Source organism: Mustela nigripes, chromosome 4 (genome assembly GCF_022355385.1).
Source record: "Mustela nigripes isolate SB6536 chromosome 4, MUSNIG.SB6536, whole genome shotgun sequence".
In the NCBI taxonomy this organism is placed as follows: Eukaryota; Metazoa; Chordata; class Mammalia; order Carnivora; family Mustelidae; genus Mustela; species Mustela nigripes.
In genome coordinates, this window is record NC_081560.1 from 102,322,810 (window position 1) to 102,347,097 (window position 24,288).

The following is a 24,288-nucleotide window of genomic DNA, read 5'->3' on the forward strand; positions in this document are numbered from 1 at the left end:
TTTGCTCTAAGGGACTAAACTAAACTATTTTTAGCTATAGGCCCGTAACAGATTCATCAAGGGTACTTAAGAAATTGAGACATCTCTGCCTCAGCTAACACTTGGGTCAGGTTCTTAATTTTGACAAACACTTGAGCTTTTTTTTTTTTTTGTGCCCCAAACTTTGAGATTTCATTTGGTAGGTATGAAGGATTCACTACTTAAAATATAAAAACCTGCTTAAGAGGGATACATGGCTTTAGGCCAAAAAGAGTGGAGCTTAAATTCTGCATTTCAGGCATTAGGAAGGGTGTTTGAAACATGTGTCCGGACTTTGGAAAATCGCACCCAAGTCATTATTCACCGTTGCTGCCACCTTGCAAAATCGGCCTCACCCGACCAAGCGATTTCTGGCACCTTTCTGCCTCCAGGACCCATTTCTGAGGTTAGAGTGAGCTCCTGGGGGATGAGTTACTCAGTAATGACACTCTTTCTCGGGAGGCATAATTCAAAATCTTCAGGCAAGGGCAGGGTGTGGAGTAATTACCAAACCGAATCCTAATTAAAAAAAAAAAATATTTTAGCATGGAGGACATAGGGAGTTAGAGAGGAGAAGGGAGTTGGGGGAAATTGGAAGGGGAAGTGAACCATGAGAGACTATGGACTCTGAAAAACAATCTGAGGATTTTGAAGGGGCGGGGGGCGGGAGGTCGGGGTACCAGGTGGTGGGTATTATAGAGGGCATGGATTGCATGGAGCACTGGGTGTGGTGCAAAAATAATGAATACTGTTATGCTGAAAATAAATTTTAAAAAAAGAAAAAATATTTTATTTATTTATTTTTGTGTGTATGTTCATCAGGGATATCGGCTTGTAGTTTTCATGTGTTTTGGAGTCCCTCCTATTTTTTGGAAGAGTTTGAGAAGAATTATTTATTTTTCATTAAATGTTTGGTAGATATTCCATGGAATCTATTTGGTCCTGGACTTTTGTTTGTTAGGAGATTCTTTCTTACTGGTTCAGTCTCCTTATTAGTAATCTGTTCAAATGTTGTGTTTCTTCATGATTTAGTCTTGGTAGGTTATACCTTTCTAGGAATTATTCGTTTTTTCTAGGTTGTCCAAATTTTTGGTGTATAATTGTTCATAGGAATCTCTTACAATCCCATGTATTTCTGTGGTATCATTTGTAATGTTTCCTCTTTCCTTTCTGATTTTATTTGAGTCCTCTATTTTTTTCTGGGAGACTCTAGCTAAAGTATGCATGTTTTGTTTATCTTAAACACACACACACACACACACCTCTTAGTTTCATTGATCTTTTCTGTCTCTATTTCATTTATTTCCATTCTGGGTTTTTTTTTTTTTTTTAAATTTTCTTCTTTCTATTAACTTTGGGCTTAGTTTGTTCTTCTTTTTTCTAGTCCCCTAAGGTGTAAAGTTATATTGTTCATTTGAGATGTTTTTTGTTTCTTAACATAGACATTTATCATGATGCAATTCCCTCTCAGAACTGCTTTTGCTACATCCCATAAATTTTGCCATGCTGCATTTTCATTTTCATTTGTCTAAAGGTGTTTTTTTTTAATTTCTGTTTTTATTTGACTAATGGGTTGTTCAGTAGCATGTTGTTTAACTTGCACATACTTGTGAATTTTCCATTTGTCTCCTTGTAATTGATCTCTAGTTTCATACCTATGTGGTCAGAAAAGATGTTTGATATGATGTCAGTTTTCTTAAATTTATTGAAACTTTTTTTCTGGCCTAACATATAATCTATCTTCAAGAATGTTTTGTGTCTGCTTGAGAAGAATGTATATTTTGTGTCTTTTGAATGGAATGTCTTATAAATGTCTAAATCCATCTGGTCTAATGTGTCATTTAAGGCCAATATTTCTTAATGATTTTCTGTTTGGATGATATATCTATTGATGAAAGGGGGGTATTAAGTTCCCTACAATTATTGTATTCTTGTTTATTTCTCCTTTTAGATCTATTAATGTTTGCTTCTTAGGTGTTCTTAGGTGAGATGCATAAATATTTATAATTGTTATATCTCTTATGGATTGACCACTTCATTTTTATATAATGACCTACTTTTTCTTTTACTATAGTCTTTGTCTTAGAATCTGTTTTGTCTGATGTTAAGTGTAGATACTCCAGCTTTCTTGTCATTTACATAAAATATTTTTTTCAATCCCTTCACTTTCAGTCTGTGTGTATCCTTACCTCTGAAATGAGTCTCTTGCAGGTAGCTTTAATTGGCTCCTGTTTTTTCATTTATTCAGCCATTTTATGTATTTTGACTGGAGAATTTAATCCATTTATATGTAAAGTAATTATTGAAAAGTATGTACTTACTGAAATTTTGTTAATTTTTGGGGGGGGCCATTTTGTAATTCCTTTGAAGAAAGGATTCTTCTTTTCTTGCTCCCTTCCTTTGTGATTTGATGATTTTCGGAAGTGGCATGCTTAGATTACTTTCTCTTTATCTTTTGTGTATCTATTATAGGTTTTCGCTTTGTGATTACCATGAGGCTTATACAAAGCAACTTATATTTATGGCAGTTTATCTTAAGTTGATAACAATTTAGGCTTGAATGCATTCTAAAACTACATTTTAATCCCCTCTATTATATTTTATGTTTTTGATGTCACAATTTATATGTTTTTATCATATATATTAGGTAGTTACAGTATTATGTTTTTACTAATTTTGTCTTTTAATCTTTCTGCTAACTTTGTAACTGATTAAATCATCACCTTTACATTAGAGTATTCATAGATCTACATAATTCATAAATATATATTACCAGTGAGATTTATACTTTCATGTTTTCCTAGTACTAGTCAATGTCCTTTTGTTTCAAGTTAAAGAGCGCCTTTAACATTTCTTGTAAGAGCTGTCTAGTGATGATGATGAACACCTTTAGCTTTTGTTTGTCTGGAAATTTTCTTTTCTTTTCTTTTTCTTTTTTTTTTTTTTTTAGCTCTGTTTCAATTCTGGATGGCAGTTTTGTTGGTTAGAGTATTCTTGGTTGGCAGTTTTTTTTCTTTGAACACTTTGACTATACCATGTTTCTCTCTTTTGGCCTGAAAAGTTTTTACTGACAAATATGCTGACAATTTTATGGGGGTTTCTTTGTACATAACACATTATTTTTAAACCTCTCTCCCTGCCTTTAACGTTCTCTTCTTGTCTTTAAAGTTTAACATTTTAATTATAATGTATCTTGGCGTGGAGCTCTCTGGGTTTCTCTTATTTGGAACTCTCTGGGCTTCTGTATGGATCTATATGTTTTTTCCTTTTTCAGGTTATGGAGGTTTTTAGCCATTAGTTTTTCAAATAAGTTTTATGTCCCTTTCTTTCTCTCTTCTCTTTCTGGGACCCCTATAATGTGAATGTTGGTCTGCTTGTTCCATAATTCCCTTTAGATCTCTTCACTCCTTTTTATTATTTTTTTCTTTTTGCTATTCTTATTGGATAAGTTCTACTGTCCTCTCTTTGAGTTCACTTATTCTTTCTTCTGTTTCATTTAGTATGCTTTGAGACATTCTGGTTTGTTTTTTTTTTTTCCAAAGATTTTATTTATTTATCAGAGAGAGAGATGGGGAGAGAGCGAGCACAGGCAGACAGAATGGCAGGCAGAGGCAGAGGGAGAAGCAGGCTCCCTGCTGAGCAAGGAGCCCGATGTGGGACTCGATCCCAGGATGCTGGGATCATGACCTGAGCTGAAGGCAGCTGCTTAACCAACTGAGCCACTCAGGCGTCCCGACATTCTGGTTTTTTGTTTTTTGTTTTTTCAGTTCAGTTATTGTACTGTTCAGCTTTGTGACTGTTTGGTACTTTCTTATATTTTTTATTTATCAAAATTCTCACTTTCTTCATGTATTGTTCTCCTGTGCTTGGTGAACATCTCTATGGCTGTTATTTTGCACTCTTTATAAGTCTCTCATTTCTGTTTCATTAAAGCCTTTTTTTTCTGTAGTTTTAACTTGTTCTTTCTTTAAGAATGTATTTCTCTTTCTTTATTTAACTTGATTCTTGGTAATGGTTTCTATGCATTGCATAAAATAGCCACTTCTCACAGTCTTGCAGGACTGGCCTTTGTAGAAGATGAAACTTATTTTTTAACCCTGCTTCAGCTCTTGTTTATCTCTTAAACTTTTGTGACTATCCAAACAGTCTACTTTATTCTTAGTGGCTCCTCGTAGTTGAGGGTGTCTAAGACCTGTCTTTTCTCAAAAAGGAGGGTCTCAGTTAGCTCCTAGATTCAGACTGATTTGAAGCCATGCCTTCAGGCAGCAGCTTTTAAGGTTTGCAAATGTACCTCTTTTGGGGAGGTTCTTTTTGTCCTGAGCCCTGGGGTGACAGCCAGTTGAGAACTGCTTCTTTGTTTACTACTGTCTCAAACAGCCCATCAACAGAAACTCCACAAGACAACCAGAGCCAGGCTACCAAGGGATGTGTCCTCTGGGGTATCAAGCATGTATTCAAGCTCCTTTCTCAGAAACACTGGGGGACCAGAGATGGGACAGAAGGAGAATGTGGAGGCAACACCTTCTGGCCTCCCTGGTCTCTGCAGAGAATTGTAGTCAGCCCCTAAATGTGTGTTTAATTAGAATTCTGTCTTTGGCCCACAGCTGGGCAGAAAAACTAATAAGCACCTTCCACAGAAAGACTAGGGGTATGTTTCAGTCCACTCTCTCTGGGCTGTGCCAAAGTGCAGGGTAGCCAGTTAAGATCTGTTTCTCTATTTGTTACAGTCCTATAGCACCCAGGAATATAATAACCCCATTGGACACTAGGGCCAGAAAGGAAGTCAAGAAGCATCCCTGGGCAACAAATACAAAAACCAGAGTACCAGATATATGCACAAACTCCTTTTTAAGAAGTGACGTAGAGGGGGATGACAATGATAGCATCTACTCTCTGAGGTCTCTGTGGAGAAGCTTACCATGTGCCTTTAGTTGTGTATTCAATCAGAAGCTGCCTCTCAGGTTGCAACTGTGAATAAAAACTAATAAGCCTCTTTCACAGAAAGACGGGGAGTTTCAGTCTGCTGTCTTTCCACTGTTCCCTGGGGTGTAGGCAGTTAAGAATGCTTTTTCCATTTGTTAAGTCTTATGAGACCCACAAATGTAAGCCTGCTGACCACCAAAGCCAGGAGGTCAGGGGTGGTAGCTGCAAAAACTGGGTGCCAAACTTTTACACAACCTAGGTGATATAGGACCTGGAGTGAAGTAGAGAGAGAACACCAAGGTAATGCCTGCTGGCCTCTGTTTTCAGAGAGTATTTCAGGAGTCCCTCAGCTGTGTGTTAAATTAGATGTCTGGCCATCAGGCCAAAGATTTAAGATAAGCTAGCAAGTCTCTTTCACAGAAAGACTGGGGTTATTTTCAATTGGCTGCCTCTGTACTGGGCCACAGGGTGAGTGAGTCCATATGAGCCCTCTAGGAACAGACCCCCTTGTGGGTCTCTTGGATATAAGCCTTGTTGGCTTTCAAAGCCAGATGCTTACAGTTTTGTCTCTCAGGAGCAGGTCTTAGAATGTGAGATGTCAGATGTGGGTTTCAAACTCCCCTGCTTAGGAAGAAACTGGAATTCTGAGTTCCCTCCAAATTGTGGGTTGTTGCACTGGGGGTGGGGTTTATGGCAAAATTGTGCCTTGGCTTCTCTTACCTATTTCATATGAGGATTTTTTGTTCACTTATTGTGTAGGAGTCACTTAGCTAGTTTTTGGATTATTATTATTTTTTTTTCAGAAGAAATGACTCTGGGTATAGTTGTAGACTAGGTGTTTCTATGGGAAGAGGTGAGTTCAGGATCTTTTTACATCACCTTCTTCAATCAGGATTTCTAGTTTTTTTTTTTTTTTTCTATATAATTTATATTCTGGAACAGATCCACTCTTTCCTAAAGAGTGATGTATATTTTCCTCTTTTTGTCTTGTTTTTCTCTTTTTTTTTATTCTTATGCATCTTCTGTTAAATTCTTTTTTACAAAGAATTTGTTTATTTATTTATTTGAGAGAGAGAGAGAGCGAGCGAGAAAGAGAGCACAAGGCGGAGGGAGAGGTAGAGGGAGAAGCAAACTCTCACTGAGCAGGGACCTTAATGTGGGACTCGATCCCACAACCCTGGGATCATGCCCTGAGCCAAATGAGCCACCCAGGCACTGGCCACCTTCTGTTAAATTCTTGAGGGGAACTTTGAAAGACCTTAATATCACTTATAGTTCATTCTTGTAGACAACAGAAACTTACTTTTTGTATCTTAAAAATAAAAGAATAAATCTATTGGGATCTCAGAGAATTTATGACTGTCTAGGAGTAAAACAAGAAAGCAGGAATCAGGGAACATAGCAACTGTCTCCCTAGGAGGAACAACTTGGGTAGGATCCCATTGATATTTACTGTTCCTGACACGACTGGGAAGAAAATGAGCTCCAAGAGTTTGCTTAGTCTTTGTGTCCATGATTCAATGAGGAGTCATTTTAGTTGACTAGACCATGGACCTATTCTATATCATATACCATGTGGCAATTACAGGAAGGATTATCCCTCAGATTTTTTTCTTAACCCCAAAATATCTTCTGTTTAATTTTTAAATATAATGATGTTATATCCTATAGTATATGCATAAAAAACAACAAAGTATTTTCATTAGTTAAAAATTTACTTATCAATAGAATACATAATAAAGTATAATTTGTAGCATAAATACAAATTAGCCAATTTATCTCCATTACTTATGTTATCATTTATCTTCATTTTATGGTTATAGTGTTGCAGATCATCAAAAGATGTAGAAATAGGTGATATATTTACAGGGTATTCTAAAAATAAAAATTCCATTCATTTGTTACTATAATACTTTCTCAACATTTAGTCTGTAATCTGAATCCAACATCAGGAGATAGACTTACTCTTGGATGGCTGTTCAGAAGTAATAATATTTGTGAAGTGTTTTTGATAGATGGATTTTTGCAAATGATTTCCTGAACATTTCATATAAATGGTACGAAGCAGTGTTTGTCCTCTGTCACTGGCCTATTCATTTACTTTAATGTCCTTAGGGATTACCCATATTATCACATATGGCAGAATTTCTCTTTTTAATGCTGCATGGTATTCAATTGTATATATAAACCACAGTTTCTTTTTCTATTCATTCAGTGATAGACACTTAGGTGTTTCCACATGTTAGTTATTATGAATAAGTTGCAATGAACATAGGAATGCAAATATCTCTTTGAGCTCCTGATTTCAATTCTGCATAGACACCCAGAAGTGGGATTGCTGGATCACAGGGTAGTTCTATTTTTAATTTTTGAGAAACCTTCTTATTGTTTTCCATGATCCTGTGCCATCTTGCATTCTCACCAAGGAGTACAAGGGCTCTAATTTCTCCAGATCTTTGTTAACATTTGTTATCTTTAGTTTTTTTAACAATAGCCATCTTAACAATAGCAGGTATTATGTCATTGTGGTTTTGATTTGCATTTCCCTGATGATGAGTGATGTTGAGCATCTTTTCATGTGTCTCTTGGCCATTTATATGTCTTCTTTAGAGGAGCCCCTAGACATTAGTAACAGTGAGTAAGTAGTGAGGGATAGAAGTCAGGAATTTCCTCCTATTAAGATTATATGTAACAGGAGAAAGGTAAAGTTCTGTAGGGATACTGAAATCCTATTTGGAAGAAAGTCGAGTGCTGGGCAGTCCAAATCTGACAAACCCAGTAACCACTACATGGTCTATTCTTTACTCATACTTGATTGACTGTCTTGAAGGCTGAGGATGACTTGTGGAAGGCATTGATCCATCATCTGTTGACACTCAGTGTGCTGCTGAGAAGCCTAACATTTGTTCCTTGGTGGATGAGGTTTTATTTTTTAAACTCTAGGGAAGTTTATATATCCTCTTCTTTCTCTTCAGTTGTTCTGAGATTTCGCACCATGTGTCTAGGTTAGCACCTCTATTCATTTACTGTCTTGAGCACTTAGGTCTTTCAATCTAAAGATCTTTACCTCTGAAGAATTCTCTTCTCTTATTATTTGATAGTTTCATTTCTCTCCATTCTTTGACTCTTTCAGAAACATTTATCAGGAGAATGTTGGACTTGCTAGATTTCTTCTCTGTGTCCTTTGTTTTCTCCTGATTTAGTGATTATTTTTAGTGGGTTTACTTTATTTCACACCACACCTTATCTCTTAAATTGTTTCAGCCTCTTAATGTCTTATACTTATTTCATGGATAAATAAATTTTCACTTTTTGAGAATACTAATTAGACTAGTTTAAACTATGTGTCATATCATTCCTTGGATATCTCTTTTTTTTTTTTTTTTTTTTTGGCCACTTTTTGTATCTCAGAATGAGCATTAGTTGAAAAAAAAATCATTCTGTCTTTTTAACAGCTTTCTCAAGATATAATTCTCATACCATGCAATTCATCCATTTAAAGTACATAAGTACATGGTTTAAATTTATTGACAAATGTGTGCAATCATCAGCACAATCAATTTTAGGACATTTTCATCACCTGAAAAAGAAACTCCATACCAGTTATATCAGTCCACTGCTTTCCACCTCCTCCAGCCCTGAGCAACCACTAATCTGCTTTGCATCTCTCTGTATTTCTCTATTCTGAACATTTCATATAATAGAGTCATATAATATGTAGTCTTTTGTGACTGGCTTCTTCCCTTTTGCATGTTTTCAAGGTTAACTCATGTTGTAGAATGTATTCATATTTCATTTCTTTTTAAGACTGAATAATGTTCCATTGTATGGGTATACTATACATTGCTCATCTATACATCAGTTGATGGACATTTTAATTTTTTTCCACATTTGATTATTATGAATAATGCTGCAATACACATTGATGTAAAATTTTTTTTGTGTATTTTTATTTCTCTTGGGCATATACCTGGGAATAGAGTGTGTGAATTATACGCCAACTTTATGTTTAATTATTTGAGGAATTTCTAGACTGTTTTCCAAAACAGGTACACCATTTTACATTCCTATCAGCAGGGCATAAGTATCTCAATTTCTCCATACCCTCCTTAACATTTGTTCTAATCTGGTTCTTGATTCTAGTCATCTCTACTGCAATTGGACTGGTATTTCACTGTGTTTTTGACTTACATTTGTCTGATAACTAATAACATAGAACACCTTTTATGTATCTATTGGCCATTTGTACTATTTCCCTGAACATCTATCCAGAATCTTTTTATTTTTTTGAATGGGTTATTTGTCTTTTTATTATTGAGTGCAAGATTCTTTACATATTCCATATGTAATTTCCTTATCAGATATCAGATACATATCCTTATCAGATATCAGATACATATTCTATATGTAATTTCCTTAGCAGATATATAATTCATGAATATTTTTCCCCATTCTTTGCATTATCTTTTCACTTTCTTGGTTGTGTCCTTTGAAGTACAAAGATTTTTAGTTTTGATGTAGTCCAAATTGTATAGTTTTCCTTTTGTTGTTCATGGTTTTGATGTATCTAAGAATCTTTTGCCATGTCTGAGGTGTTGGAGATTTATTTGCCCCTCTGTTTTCTTTTAAGAGTTTTATAGTTTGAGTTTTTATGTTTTGGTCTTTGATCTATTTTAAGTTAATTTTTGTACATGGTGTAAAGTAACCATTCAAATTCATACTTTCTAGTTGTTTGAGCATATTTTGTTGAAAAGACTACTCTTTCCCCATTTAATGATTTGGCACTCTCAACTCTATTCCATTGATCTGTATGTCTATCTGGGTGTCAGTAGCATACTGTTGGGTATTATTGCTTTATAGAACGTTTTTGAGGACTCATCACCCACAGTAACTTCCCTAATTTTTCTGACAAATTTCATTAAAAAAAAAAAACACAACTTTTTTTGTAGAAAAAAACACAGACCTAAAAAACCATATAAAGTAAACGTATATCATAAGTAGTGAAAAAGCAAATGCTCTTGCAACTACCACTCAGTAAGGGAATAAAACTTTACTAATCACATGGAAGTCCCTTCATGTGTGGTTGGAAATTACATCCTTCTACCCACAGTAACTAACTATTATCCTGCCTTTACATTAATCACTTCCTTACTTTTCCTCATAGTTACATTACACTCATATGCAACCCTGGGAATTACCACACAGCATTGCATTAAATAAATGGATATGTCTTTAAGTCTTCTTTTAATCCCAAGTCACTCCTCTATCCCTTTATTTTCCTTACAATTTGTCTCTTGAACCATGAGAGTATTTAATAGAAGAGTTTGTCACTGATTGTATTCACTAATTGTATTCTCTTGATGCAGGTTAAAAGGCTCCTCTGTTCTATTTCTCCTAAATTGGAAATTGGATCCAGAGTCTTGATCATCTTCAAGCTTGATCCCTTTGGCAACACAGTAGGTATTATTGTGTATTTTCACCATGAGGCACAGAATATGTTGTTGTTTCTCTTTTTCTGACGTTAGTAACTATTGGTGTTCAGTGCCTAACTTCATTAATTCACTGGATAGTACAAAATGGTGATATTCTAATTCTATCACTATTTGTTATTATTTGAATAGCTTTATAAATAAGATGAAAATAGAGAGGTAGGCAATAAGAGATATTGAACTCTAGGAAACAAACAGGGTTGCTGGAGGGGAGGTGGTTGGGGGATGAGGGGCATTAAAGGGGGTGCTTGAGGTAATGAACACTGGGTTTATATGTAACTGAACTCTACCTCTGAAACTAATGATACACCATATTTAACTAAATTGAATTTAAAGAATTTAAAAGAAAAAGAATATATATGCTCTATAAAGAGTAAACTACTCTAACTCTATATAGAGTATGCTCTATAAAGAGTATACTACTGCATCTACTATTTTGCTACTCTGATATAATTCTTAGGGAGAAGAAAGGATAAATGCTAGGTTTTTTCCCCTTTGTTTTTATTTATTTACAAATTTTTAAAAATTTGTAAATAAATAAAATAATTTGTAAAAAATTTACAAATTTTTAAAATATTGAATTTATTCCTTATCTTCTTCTAAGGAAACTACTTTGATTATCTTATTATTGTAATAATATTATGATAAGCTTACAGATTTAATCATATTCTCCATTTCAACCATCCGTAATTGTCCTTTTTGAAATATTTCCATGTTTTGCTTGGGAGAACCTCTTCAAGCTGATTTCTAAGTATGTTTAATGACCCTAATGATCTTTAATAACTTGTTCACTGTCTGGTATGACAAGATGTTTGAGGACTGTCTTGTACATTTCCTTCCCTAACATGGAATCAGCCAAAAAGTTCTGCTTTCTTTTAGTGGGAACTGTTATTCTAAGACAAAATGTGAATTCTATGAAGAATCACTGCTTTTTGGTTGGTCAGTGTATTGTGGCCTCTTTGATAGAAAGGACTAAAAAGCTTTTATTCTCTGTGTGAGCATGTGTCAAAGGTAAACTTAGAATTACTTCTACAAGAAACTGTATATTTAATGTTCCCACCAATCCTCATGTCAATGTCTTTCTAGTATTTGGTCTTCTGAAACTTATACTCAGTGGATTTCTCAAAGGGATCTTGGGAACATTTTCCTTGAGTACTTATATTTTGATAAAAGTTTACATGTGCCCTTTAAACTTGAAAGTGAGGTTTTGGGAGATCCTTGACTCATGTTTTTTTCTTCTCGACTATTCTAAGTATATTACTCAATTTTCTCTGTCATAAAATATTACTTTTGAAAAAATCTGATAATAATCTAATTCTTCATTTATTAGGCCCTTGCTTTGTGGCCTACCTGTCCAAAAGATTTTTTGTTCTTTTAAAAGTACAGTTATTTTACTAGACTTTCTTGGTTTTGGGCATTCTGGGTCAGTATTCTTAGTAGTCTCAGTGATCTGCTCTTTTGTATGTAGTTTCAAATAACTTAAGTTCAGAAGAGTTTTCTTGATTTAGACATTTTGTTGTTTGCTCTTTTCTCTTGATTTGGTTTTCTTCTTCAGAGACACATATTATCTGTGTGCTGATTCTTCTGTGCCTTTAATATTTGTCACTTAAAAAATCCTGTTGTTCTTTTTATTTTTATTTTTAATTTTTAATTTTTTCTCCCTACTCTTTACTTCTCTTGAGGAATGGTCTGTATGTTTTCAATTATGGTATGATCCTTTTCTATCCTGAATTCTGTTTCTGAATTTTAAGTACTTCTAATTCTGATTTATGTTGCTTTACTTCTCATCTAGATGCCAGGAATACAAATATGAAAAGAGATAGTCCTTGCCTTTAATAAGTCCACCCTTATCAGAGTGTAATACATGCAATACACAGACAGAGTATACAAATAGTACAAAAAAAGGGATGAGTAATTCAAAGAAATTTAAGTTTTTGAGTCCTATGTTTAAATCACTAAAATATAGTGTTTTATACTCTGTATAACAAATTACAACCAGGTTAAATTGTCCTTATTATCTCTCAATAATCCATTTCAGCATAAAGCTATTAGTATATTTACTGTTTTTTGCTTTAAATGGTGTTTCAAAATATAAATATACAAATTTTGGCTTGAGCACCAAGATTCAATAAATGCCACAGCTCATTGATATGTAATGCTATTGTTATTGTTTTTGTTCTCCAGGAAGTTAACTTTGACCTAGAGGTTAGTCATGTTCAGGATATTGTTAAGAAGTGCCCTTAACATCAATGTCTATAAAAGATAGAAGGAAAAAGCAGGATTGGGCACAGGAAGAAGCTGAGCTCTGATGCAGGCCTAACAACCTCAGCTAGCCTCATGGGGAATTGAAATGGGCTATCAAAGTTGTCTATGTTATGTCAAATTGGTCTCCTTGATACCTCTGTCTCAATTAGTCATTGGATGTTGGCTGTCCACAGAAAAGTGTGACCAGGGGTGAGACAGTTTTCTGTTGCTGAATTATTCCTGAAGGGGCTGTGGACCTACAAAACTCCCAGAAACTGGAGAAGTATGTTCCATCTTGAAGGGGAATGTGGGTGGCACAATTCCACGTGAACACACAGCACCACAAAGGACTTACCAAGGGGGCAATCTTCATATGATCTTGTGTCTCTTACATATCCACCATATCAAGGGTATAAAACAGTTGAAAATGAAAGATTATGAGTTCCATGTTCCATTACAGATACAGTGAATTTTTGCTCACATCCTCATGGACAATCTATATGTTGAGATATGAGCCAACAAGTCAGTTTAATGGCTTCTGTGGGTAATCTGAACTCAGAGTGACTGGGAAAGTGTTTCCCAGTTATGGGATGACTGTAATGGAGAGTCAGTGTGGGCTTTCTAAAGATTTTCATGAGGAACAACTCATGAAAGTTGACTTGTCTGCTAGGAGAAAAAGAGAACTTAGCAGAAAGAAGTTCCATTTTGGCTAAAGAAGGAGATATATGTGACTAACTGGGGAAAATATACCCACATCTCAGAAATAGCTGATTAAGGATTTCCATGGAAAGCCCCATGTAAACCCATGTAAAGCCTGGTTTAGGCACCTGCAAAGACAAGACAATAGGAAATAAATAGCCACTGTGATAGTTAAGTAAAAACTTCCTTTTCCTCTCTTTTCCTTTCTTCCTCTGCTCCAAAGCTGGAGAGGCCATAATTGAGCTTAACAGTTGGGCAGAAAATACATGACATGGTGTAGAAAATGTATACTAGGAAACAGTGAGTATCTCAACAGCCAGCTTTCTTGACTTTTGGACTTTATCTGCAATTGTCCTGAGCTTGAGGAAGGAGGGAAGATTTAATTTAACTCCAAAATAAGATCACTTCCTATTTATGGAGCTGGAAAATTTAAATTACTAAGATAAGACTTTTTTAAAATTGAAAGATACTGGTGACTCTGTTGGTTGGGTGCTAGACTCTTGATTTCTGTCAAGTTGTGATCTCAGGGTTGTGAGATGGAGCCCCATGTCAAGCTTCATAGCGAGCCCTATGTCAGGCTTTGCATTCAGCATGGAGTCTATTTGTCCTTCTCCCTCTGCTCCTCCCCTGCTCATGCTTACTCTCTTTCTCATAAATGAATAAATAAAATATTTAAAAAATATATATAAAATTGAAAGTTACCTAAGATTCATCCAAGTGAAGACCTGGACCCAGAAAAAAAAAATTAAAGTTATAATGGAAAATAATAAAACTGCCTTATCTATATATCCCATAGTATACATTCCTAGCTAAATTTGTTGACTCTTTAGAGTTGTTTCTAACAACTAAGTTGTTGTTTTAATTTTTTTATTATCTAATTTATATAATGTATTATTAGCCCCAGGGGTACAAGTCTGTGAATCGCCAGGTTTACACACTTCACTGCACTCACCATAGCACATATCCTCCCCAATGTCCATAACACACTCTCCCTACCCTCCTCCTCCAGCCATCCTCAGTTTGTTTTGTGAGATTAAGAGTCTCTTATGGTTTGTCTCCCTCCTGATCCCATCTTGTTTCATTTATTCTTCTCCTACCCCCAAACCCCCCACACTGCATCTCCATCTCTTCATATCAGGGAGATCATATGATAGTTGTCTTTCTCCGATTGACTTATTTCGCTCAGCATAATACCCTCTAGTTCCATCCACGTCATCGCAAATGGCAATATTTCATTTCTTTTGATGGCTGCGTAGTATTCCATTGTATTTTTTTAGGTAAATTCAATTCAAGGGCTTTCTGAATCCTCAAAGAAAAATTACATGCTATTTGATACAATTAATTGGAATAGACTTTCATATTTTTTTAGGGAAGCCCAGTTTCATTTTATTCTCTCATTTTCTGAATGTGCCATAATATTGAGTGTTAGTTCATCTTGGAAGCAGGACAATTCTAGGCCAGAAATTTCCTCAATGTTACAGAAATGAAAAAAGATGTTGGAAAAAGCTCCAAAAAAGTTGGGTCTGGAAATGTCACTAAACATTCAGGACTGTAAGCTGTCATGGGTTTATCTTTCCTGGAAAACACATATAACCTGGTAATATCAATTACCAACAATCTACTGTCACTTGTTACCATATTTTAGGGTTCAATTTAAATTATATCTTGGCTTCTGAAGCCCAGACATGTCAGGCATGCTCTGATTTTTCTTCTATTGAATAATCCCATTATGTAGTACTTATATAACCCTTAACATAGATGGAGGTACACTTAAAGTTAGAATTTTAAGTTAAACCTTATTTTTAAAGTCAAAGTATACATGTATATAGTTTAAAGAGTCAAACAACACTATAGTGCTAATAATAAAAACATTCTTTTGCTCCATCTTTTCCAACATTTTGCATCCCTGAATACCTCTCCCCAGATATAAACACGTTCATTTCTTTTTAAAAAAATTTTTATTTATTTATTTGACAGAGAAAGAGAGAGGGAACACACAGTAGAGGGAGAGGGAGAAGCAGACTCCCCACTGAGCAGGGAGCCCGATGTGGGACTCCCTGTGGGACTCGATCCCAGGCCCCTGGGATCATGACCTGAGCCGAAGGCAGACACTTAACTGACTGAGCCACCCCGGTACCCCAACAATTTCTGTTCTTTTAAATGTTTTCTCTTGTGGTTATTTTAATATTTGTATGTAATATATATATAAGGTTATTTTTGGATTTTTTCAATGTTAGACTATAATTTGACTTCCTACTATGGAAGATGGGGATTTAGCTTTCATACTAACACCACACCTTACCTCTAATCTAATCTAATCTAAGACTTCCTCCCATCCTACCTATATAGCATGTATATAAGACTTTCTGCTAAATAAATATTCAAATATTCAGTGTTTACTTAATATGACCTTGTAAGTATTGTTTGTAGCTATAGTTGCAAAGTATTATTCAGGAGAGAAGAAGCTGTTCTAGGTTTTTTTTTTTAAAATAGAAAAAGTGTAATCTAGAAAGATAAAGAAATAAAAAAAATCATTGGAAATGTATGTACTGCAGAAATTCTGCTTCCAATTAGCTGCCTGCAGTTCCTGAAGTTGATGATTCTTAGAGAACACCTCTCTGGAAGTTGCTGCTGCTGCTGCTGCCAACAGTTGTAGATGTGTATACACTTAGTAGTTCCAGAATACACAAGACAGAAATTGACAGATCCAATAGGAGAAATAGACAATTCCACAATCATAGTTGGAAATTAAAACATCCCTTTCTTAACAATTGAAAAAATTATGCAAGGATGCAGCAAAGACAGAAGATCTGAACAACTATCAACTGTCTTGACTTCGTTGATATTTATAGGATACTACACTAACAGAAAGCACAACTTTTTGTCATTAGACTGATCAAATAAGAAAGAGAGAAGACAGAAATTATTCATATCATCAGTGGAAGAGTGGACATCATTACAGAATTTATAGATAATGAAAGAATAAAAGGAAATATCAACAACTTAATGCCAGTAAATATAACAATATAGAAGAAAAGGATACATTCTTTAAAAAAACTAAATTATTATAAAAGAATTAGAAATAAGAAAGATGAATTACCAAATAGGAGTAGCTCTCTCTACATATTACAGTATATATATATTTGAATATATGTATATTCAAAACTTGAATAACTCAATTAAAGAAACAGAATTTATAATTTAAATTGCCCACATAGAAAACTCTAGTCCTAAATGCCTCTTGTCAAATACTTAAAAGAAGAAAATGGAGTTACTTTTAATAAAACTTTTTCAGAAATTAGAGGAGTAAAAAGTTCTTTTCAACTTATTTTATGAAGCCAGTATTACCCTGTTACAGAAAGCAGATAAAAATGTCATAAAAGAGAAAACTGTAGAGAAGTATTCCTCATGAACATAGACCAAGAGTCCTTCACAAAATTAGTAAATTGATTATAATAGTACTTCCATCTCAGGAATGCAAGATCGCTTTAATATTTGAAAGTCAATATAATTCACCATCTTAATAGAAAACAAGGAGAAGAAAACAGGCAATCACTTCAAAAGTGAAGAAAAGTATTTGATAAAGTGTAACACTTATTCATGCTTTAAAGAAATCTCAACAAATGATGACTAGAAAGATAATTTCTCAACCTGATTAAGACTATCTTCAAAAAAAAAAAAAAAAAAAGCTACTGCAAACATCATATGCAATGATGAAAGGTTTTCTACCTAAGATCAAACATAGGCAAGCAATTCTCTTTCAACAGTTCTGTTTATCACCAATTCCAATCATGTAAAATATATTCAGTGATGATTCATTTAGCTTTTCTTCACTCACCAGCATGTATTCGTGGAGAACATACTGTGGTTGGGTGCTAGATCAGGCATAGAGGATGCAAGTGTGAATAAGACATGAACTTGGCCCTCAATCACACACAGACCCTTATGTAAACACAAAATCACTATATGCAGTGGGAAAAAGATGCACATAAAGTTGTATGCATGTTTCAGTAGTGGCACAGGGGAGGAGTGGCTAGCTTGGTGTGAGTAGAATGTTGGGTTTTCAGACGGCTTGATTTTGAACCATGTTCCAGGTGGTCTGGCAGAGGAAGAAATGTCCAGCATGGGGGTTGACATATCTCAAAGCAGAGAGTTATACCAGTAGCCTGGTTTGTTCTAAACTGGTGATACCTAGTATGGCTGAAGTAAGGTAGAGGTTGTCATTGGCACGATATGAAACCAGAGCATCAGCAAGAGAGTACTACTCAAAAAGATTAAATATACTTTTCAAGGTAATGAAGATTTTAGAATAGGAAAATAACAAGGTCATATTTGTGTTTTATTAAGACACTTTGGGATATGGTGTTGAAGATGGATTGCAGAGGGAGAGATATTGGAACCTTCTGCAGGAGCCCCAGGGTGATGGAGAAGAGCATATTTGGAAGAGTGGGGAAGGAGAGGCGGGGATGCATTCATTCGGCAGGACCTCTGGAAACATGAAATTTAGCAAGTAGGAAGAAAAAGCATTAAATGTTGGCTCCTAGACTTTTGACTTGGGTCACCAGATGGATAATGGACCCATTAACCAACATTGGGTATACAGGAGAACATCTGGTTAGATGGATGACAGAGATGCTGAGTTAAGTTTTAGAAATGTTGAATTTGAGTTGCCCATGGGGCATCCAGAGAAAAATACCCAGAATGCCAATAAAAATACCGGTCCCTCACGCAAGAACAAAATCACGACCGGGGATATCTTTTTTAAAAGTCATCATCATATACGTAGTGCTTAAAATTACTGAATCAGGGACGCCTGGGTGGCTCAGTTGGTTAAGCAGCTGCCTTCGGCTCAGGTCATGATCCCAGCGTCCTGGGATCGAGTCCCACATCGGGCTCCTTGCTCCGCAGGGAGCCTGCTTCTCCCTCTGCCTCTGCCTTCCATTCTGTCTGCCTGTGCTCGCTCTCACTCTCTCTCTCTCTGACAAATAAATAAATAAAATCTTAAAAAAAAATAAAATTACTGAATCAGATGAATAGGTCCAGTGTGAGCATGAGAAGTGAGAGGTTCAGTGCATAGAAATGGAACTGTGAGTAGTAACATGCAGAGTCGATACAGAGCTTCTGTGCACAGTCCTGCAGTCTGTACGTGGCACAGTTCTAGGCACTGATCATATCAATGTCTAGGTAAAGGGCAAACTCCAGAGTTGTGCAGTGCACAGCCGATGTGGCTGTATGTGGCTACTGGTTGAGGAGAATACTGTGTAAGGCTAAGCAAGTATTGAAGACAGGAGTAGAACGAGGAAGAATGTGACACAGAAACTGCAGGTGCAGAAACATTTCTCTAGGAGGAGGGAGCAAGAAACTGTCTGAAAGCTCTGAAGAAATCTAGTGGTTTTGTCTTCAGGGTTTTCTTGATAGGAGCTCTTTGGTGACTGTAGGGAGAGAAGTTTTCATGCACTGGTGGGGATGAAAGTTCTGAGTCCACGGGTGGCCATGTGTTTGAGGGCGTGAACATGGAGATCAAGATGCAGGTCAGTTAATGGTGTAGAGTCTGAGAAAGAGAGGGGTGAGAACCCAGCACCAAGGGAGGCTTTTTTCTGTCTTGGTTGTAATTTAGAATGTACCACAAGAGGAGCCAAGGTCAGGGGACTGCTTGGTAAGAAAGGAAGAAGGGTACTTTGGCAGGAAAACTGAGAAGGATGGAGGAGAATTGAGGTACAAACAAAAAACTAATGGAAACACCGTCACCACCATAATCCCAAATAAGGTCTTTTTCCTCTAACCCTGGGAAGTTGGGGAAGGCTGGCTTATTTCAATGGCATATGTAGAGTGTGTGTGTGTGTGTTTAGCCCGTTGTGGTGTGGGCACAAGGGGGTGGGGCAGAATACCTTACATGTCAGCCTTGACAAGCAGCTGACCCAGGAGAGCACTGCTGACCACATGTGAGAAGCAGGCCCCCCATAGCAAATAAGTGGTCTACAGGGCTCTCCTGCCTCTAAGACTTTGTCATCTAGTTCCACATCAGTTCCCACCTACCCTGTCCCCTCCCTCCACCGTGCCCTCCTTGCTTGTATGCTGGAGCCCTACGGCTCTCTGGCTGGGAGTCCACAGTTTGTCAAGAATTTCTGAAGTACCGATCTTACAGGCATGACTCTAGGCCCTGGGGTTACCTCCAGAATACAGGAGACAATGTTCCTTCTCATATTCTAGAGAGAGTTGGCTCTTGGTAACACCAGTATAAAGTGTGGCAGGTAGTGATAAGAGCTAGGAACAAAATACAGTAAAAGGAGGTGGGAGGGATAGAGGAATGTGGGGGTGGGGGGTGAGCTTCTCTGATTGGTGACATTTGAACAGTGACCTGGGAAGGAATAAAGTGAACCAAGAGGAAATGGGCCCACACAGAGGACACAGGAAGTGCAAAGGCCGTGGGGCGCACACCTGTTTGGACTTGAGGGAAAGACCAGCAGCTCCTCAGTGGCTGGTCAGTGTTGGGGGCTTGAGTGAAGAGTATGGATTTGACCCAGATGGTTGGGAAGCCGTTAGAGGGGGTTTTCTTTAACGGCTGTCTGTGCTGTGAAAGTAGCCTGACCAGTTACCATTGACAGCAAGCAAAAAGCCATTATTTGTTTAATTCCCTCACTGTAGCCCTCCTGCTTTGGCTCAGCACTTTGTTAATGTAAGATTTTAAGTTTATTTTTACATTTTTTTCTGTCTGTGGTCAAGAGGTACTGAAGTCATCTGGCAGTATCCAAAAGTGCTTCATGAGGGAAGATTAGAACTCAGGACTCTACTGGAAGAAACCAGTAGGGAATATGACACCAGGTTATAACATGAAGATTAAAATCTTGCTTCCAAAGCAGTGATGAGTGCAAAGAGCAAAGCTCGAAATAATTTAAATGCTAACAAAGCTTAATACTCCCTCAGACTATCTGACTGAAATTCAGTCTGCATCTCTGGTTTGACGTACAAAAATACAGGATTTCAACTATTGCATGTTACAAAGTACATATGTTAAAAAAATATTCATTGTTTATCTCAAATTCAAATGCAACTGGGAATCCTCTTATTTCTGGAGATAAAGTTGAATCAGGTGACCTTATCTCCAGAAGTAGGAACCCCAAGAGGGACAGTAATCTTCTGGGGGGTAAGGGAGCATATTTTTTTTAGACAAAACTCTCTTTTGCATTGGAGATTAGTGTAATGCTTTCAGAGAAAGAAGAGCTAACTTTTGGTAATGTTTCCTTAGGCCTGCCTGAAAAGATATTTGTTGCTTCAAAATCTCACATTTCTAATCAAACAGGGTTATGGTGACACCATCTCTTTCTAGCTGGTTGCCCTTGAATATGTCAGTTTTCTCAGCTCTAACTGCTTTGAGGCCTGAATTGTGATTTATAAAGGAAAGTACTTCATAAAATTGCAAAATGTTCTACAGATACAAATTATTATTATTTCTTTACTATTTTTTTTTATCTCTTCTTCTCCCAGAATGATAAAACATGCTGTATTTTTAATCTACTATAACCCTCCAGATTTTTCAGAAAAATGTTGTATTCTTTCACAAGAAAAGATGTCCCACTGGGCACCACTTACCACGTGTTCCAAATTTACTTGCCTCCAGGAAGTCCTATCTCCCATTCCCCCGAAAAATCACAGACATTTGGGCTTCAGATAAACACAGAAAACGCTTCCAAAACATTTCTTACTCCTCTGACCCAAGTGCAAAACTGCATGAATTTTCCAGGCCCCACTATTTCCTATTGACCTCACACTCCAGAAGGCCAGCTGGCTATCTAACATGGCTTCATCAACACTTTGTGGAGGGCAAACAGTCAGCAGATTGAGGGGTCCCTGTAAATCTTCTCTTTAAGCTGTCAGCCAGTAGACTATGGCCAACCCCAAACTCACCAAGATCTTCCATCACCCCTTTCAAACAAAAACCTGAAGAACATTGTGGGTTAAATGTAGAAGTTGTTCAAAATGCAAAAAAGTATGATTAAGGACTTAAAAGTAATCCTCAAGCTCACTCCCCAAACTGGTGGCCTATTGATATAGTTATAAAAATTGTTAGAGAGCTGGGATCATACACTACAGAGTCGAATTTTGAGTCGTACTTTCCCCCCATACCATCTTAATGATTTTCTAGACTGTTCCATAGCCTTCAAAATGGGGAAGTGAAATGAAATAAGTGAAATTATCTTCATACTGCCCCATCGTATGGATGACTATGACTTAGTCAAGAATTTTCTGTATTGTAAGGCATTTTAAAGTGTAGTACATTCGTTAAGTAGGTACTATTCTGGGGATATAATCCTAGGACACATTTATTTTTGTGTCTCAAGTCTTTCCCCGCCATATGGCAGGACCCATGACTTCTCTGTTATCGCCTAGGTGATTGAAGGTCCTCAGACTTTCCATTTGATAATTACTATGCTTAGCCAGGTAGATATTTCAGTACCCTTGCATTGGACTTAAGAGTTAAATCTCCTTTACCAGCTGATTGCTGGCAAAAACCACAGTGTGGAAAGTGAGGGTGGCATCTCCTTGTCATATGTTGTGGGCCTGGCTATTGTTGAAAGCTGGTGATTTTCCTCAGGAGCACTTCTCGGTGTCATCAGAAGGTACCTGCTCTGCAGGGTCTTTCTGAGTCTGCCCTGCAATTTGAATCTGTGCCCTGCCATGCCCCCTTCCACCTAGACTTTCTTCATCCTCTCATCCTGTGACAGGTGTCCTCCTGGGCAGGATCCCCAGGTCCACAGTCCTTTTCAGGATGCCACATTTGAACTTTGGGCCTCCAACAGCTCAGATGAGATATCACTCCCTGTTCAAGTCTTTGCATTGCATGCACTCAGCTCTCACTGGAAAATACTTAGCAAGGGAACCCTGGGTTCGTTCAATTTTACATTCCCACCAGACGTGGAGGAGAGTTTACTGTTAATCTGTCTACCTGCCAACACTTGCTGTGGTGTCTTTTTAATTTTGATCATTCTAATAGATATGTAATAGTATCACACTGTGATTTTTAATTTTCATTTCCCTAATGAATAATGATGTGGCAATTTTTTGTTACAGCCATTGGGCAGATGGTTAGGGTTGCAGAAGCTTTGTGTGTGTCTTCTTTAGGACAAGAGGGGCACAGAAGTTCTGAAGGAGCTTCATCATATTTTATTTTTCCCTCCCTTTCTCTGTGAAATATATATATATATATATATATATATATATATATATATATGAAGGAATATTACTCAGCCATCAAAAATGAAATTTTGCCAATTGCAATGATGTGGATGAAACTAGAGGGTATTGTGCTCAGTGAAATAAGTCAGCTAGAGAAAGACAATTATCATATGATTTTACTCATACGTGGAATTTAAGAAACAAAACAGAGGATCATAGGGGAAGGGAGGGGGAAAATAAAACAAGATAAAATCAGAGAGGGAGACAAACTGTAAGAGACTTTTAACTATAGGAAACAAACAGGGTTGCTGGAGGAAAGGTGGGTGGGTGGATGGGGTAACTGAGTGATGGGCATTGAGCAGGGCACGTGATGTGATGAGCATTGGGTGTTAAATGCAGCTGAAGAGTCACTAAATTCTACCCCTGGAAACTAATAATACACTATATGTTAACTAAATTGAATTTAAGTGAATAATTTTTAAACATTATTAAGAATTTCAAAATGGCGAGAGCAGAGTGTTAAACCAAGTGTGGGCTATTCTGATTTTGGAAGCCTGTGTGACTGAGCAGGTTGGAGACCATAGAGCAGACCCCTAATGTGTACACAGTGTTGCAAACTCAGTGATTCTTCAACTGGTGGCATCAGAATAAATTGGAGAGGCTGCTAACACATATACTGCTGAGCCTTGCCTTCAGTTTCTGATTCAGTGGGTCTGGGGCCGAGCCCTAAATTCTGCATTTCTAATAAGATTGCTAGTGATGCTGCTGCTGCTACTCTAAGAACCACACCCAGAGAACCACTGACCCAACAGATGAAGTCCTTGCATGGCCTGAGTTGTCTTTACCATCTAACCTTGGCCATAGCGTAAGCCATGTAGAGCTCCTCACCACTGCTCAGTTTTCTCAGGCTTTTGTAGGCCTCCATGCAAGAGCTCTAGTGCTTGTGTCTGCAGGAAAATTTCTGATTCTCCCTTCAAGATTCCTTTTACCAGTCCCTCTCACCCTGTTCTCAAGCAGAGAGGCTCTGCTGTACATCAGCAATCATTCTGCTGACGGGCCACTTGGCTGCATCTTGGAGAGCAGATGACTGTCTTTCATCTGTGTCTTCTCAGGGCCTAGCACACTGTGAACATCCAACAGTCTGTTGAGAGAATACATTCATTATTCATTCTGAATAAACACATGATTGTTCATCATGATTACTATTATCTGGATAGAGTTTCAGAATGAGTGAAGGAGGTTTTCTTCCAACCCCTACAAGATGTCTTAAAAATGCATGCTGTTGGTCCCACAGAGAACCGGGCTAGAGACAGAGATAAATCATTGTAGATCAGTTCCTGCAGCTGGAAAAACAACTCAAAACATTCTCTCCTGAGTCAGCATTTTGATTTTTGCCTTTAGTGAACCACTCTTTCAGGGACATTTTCTGTGCTAAAACTAGTACCATTATTTTTCTATGGAATGAGAGAGCCTTTTGCAAACAGCAATGGTAGCTTAAGAAAAAGGTCCATCAGTATTTGCTACTTTGTTTTTCCACTTGATTGCATATGATCGAACCCTAAATGGATTGGAAAAATGATGTGAAAATAAGAATATAAACATATATGTGTAGGTGAAAGATTAATGAATAAATATCCAAAGTTTCTGACCCTTTGTTGGTCCACAGAGACCTGCTTTGGAGTGAGTGTGTGTGTTGTGTGTGTGTGTGTGCTGCATTATGGGGCTGTGTGTGTGGGGGGGG

General features: G+C 37.0%; 1 long non-coding RNA gene across 4 annotated transcripts in view; it reads left to right on the forward strand.

The window, feature by feature from the left end:
• Positions 1-276: 276 nt before the first annotated feature.
• Positions 277-24,288, forward strand: part of LOC132015146 (uncharacterized) — a 112,244-nt gene continuing 88,232 nt past the window's right edge. For all 4 annotated transcript variants that reach the window (XR_009403560.1, XR_009403559.1, XR_009403561.1 and 1 more), the window contains exons 1-2: positions 277-424; positions 10,308-10,397. This is a non-coding gene — a long non-coding RNA (uncharacterized LOC132015146). The remainder of the gene's footprint in view (positions 425-10,307; positions 10,398-24,288) is intronic.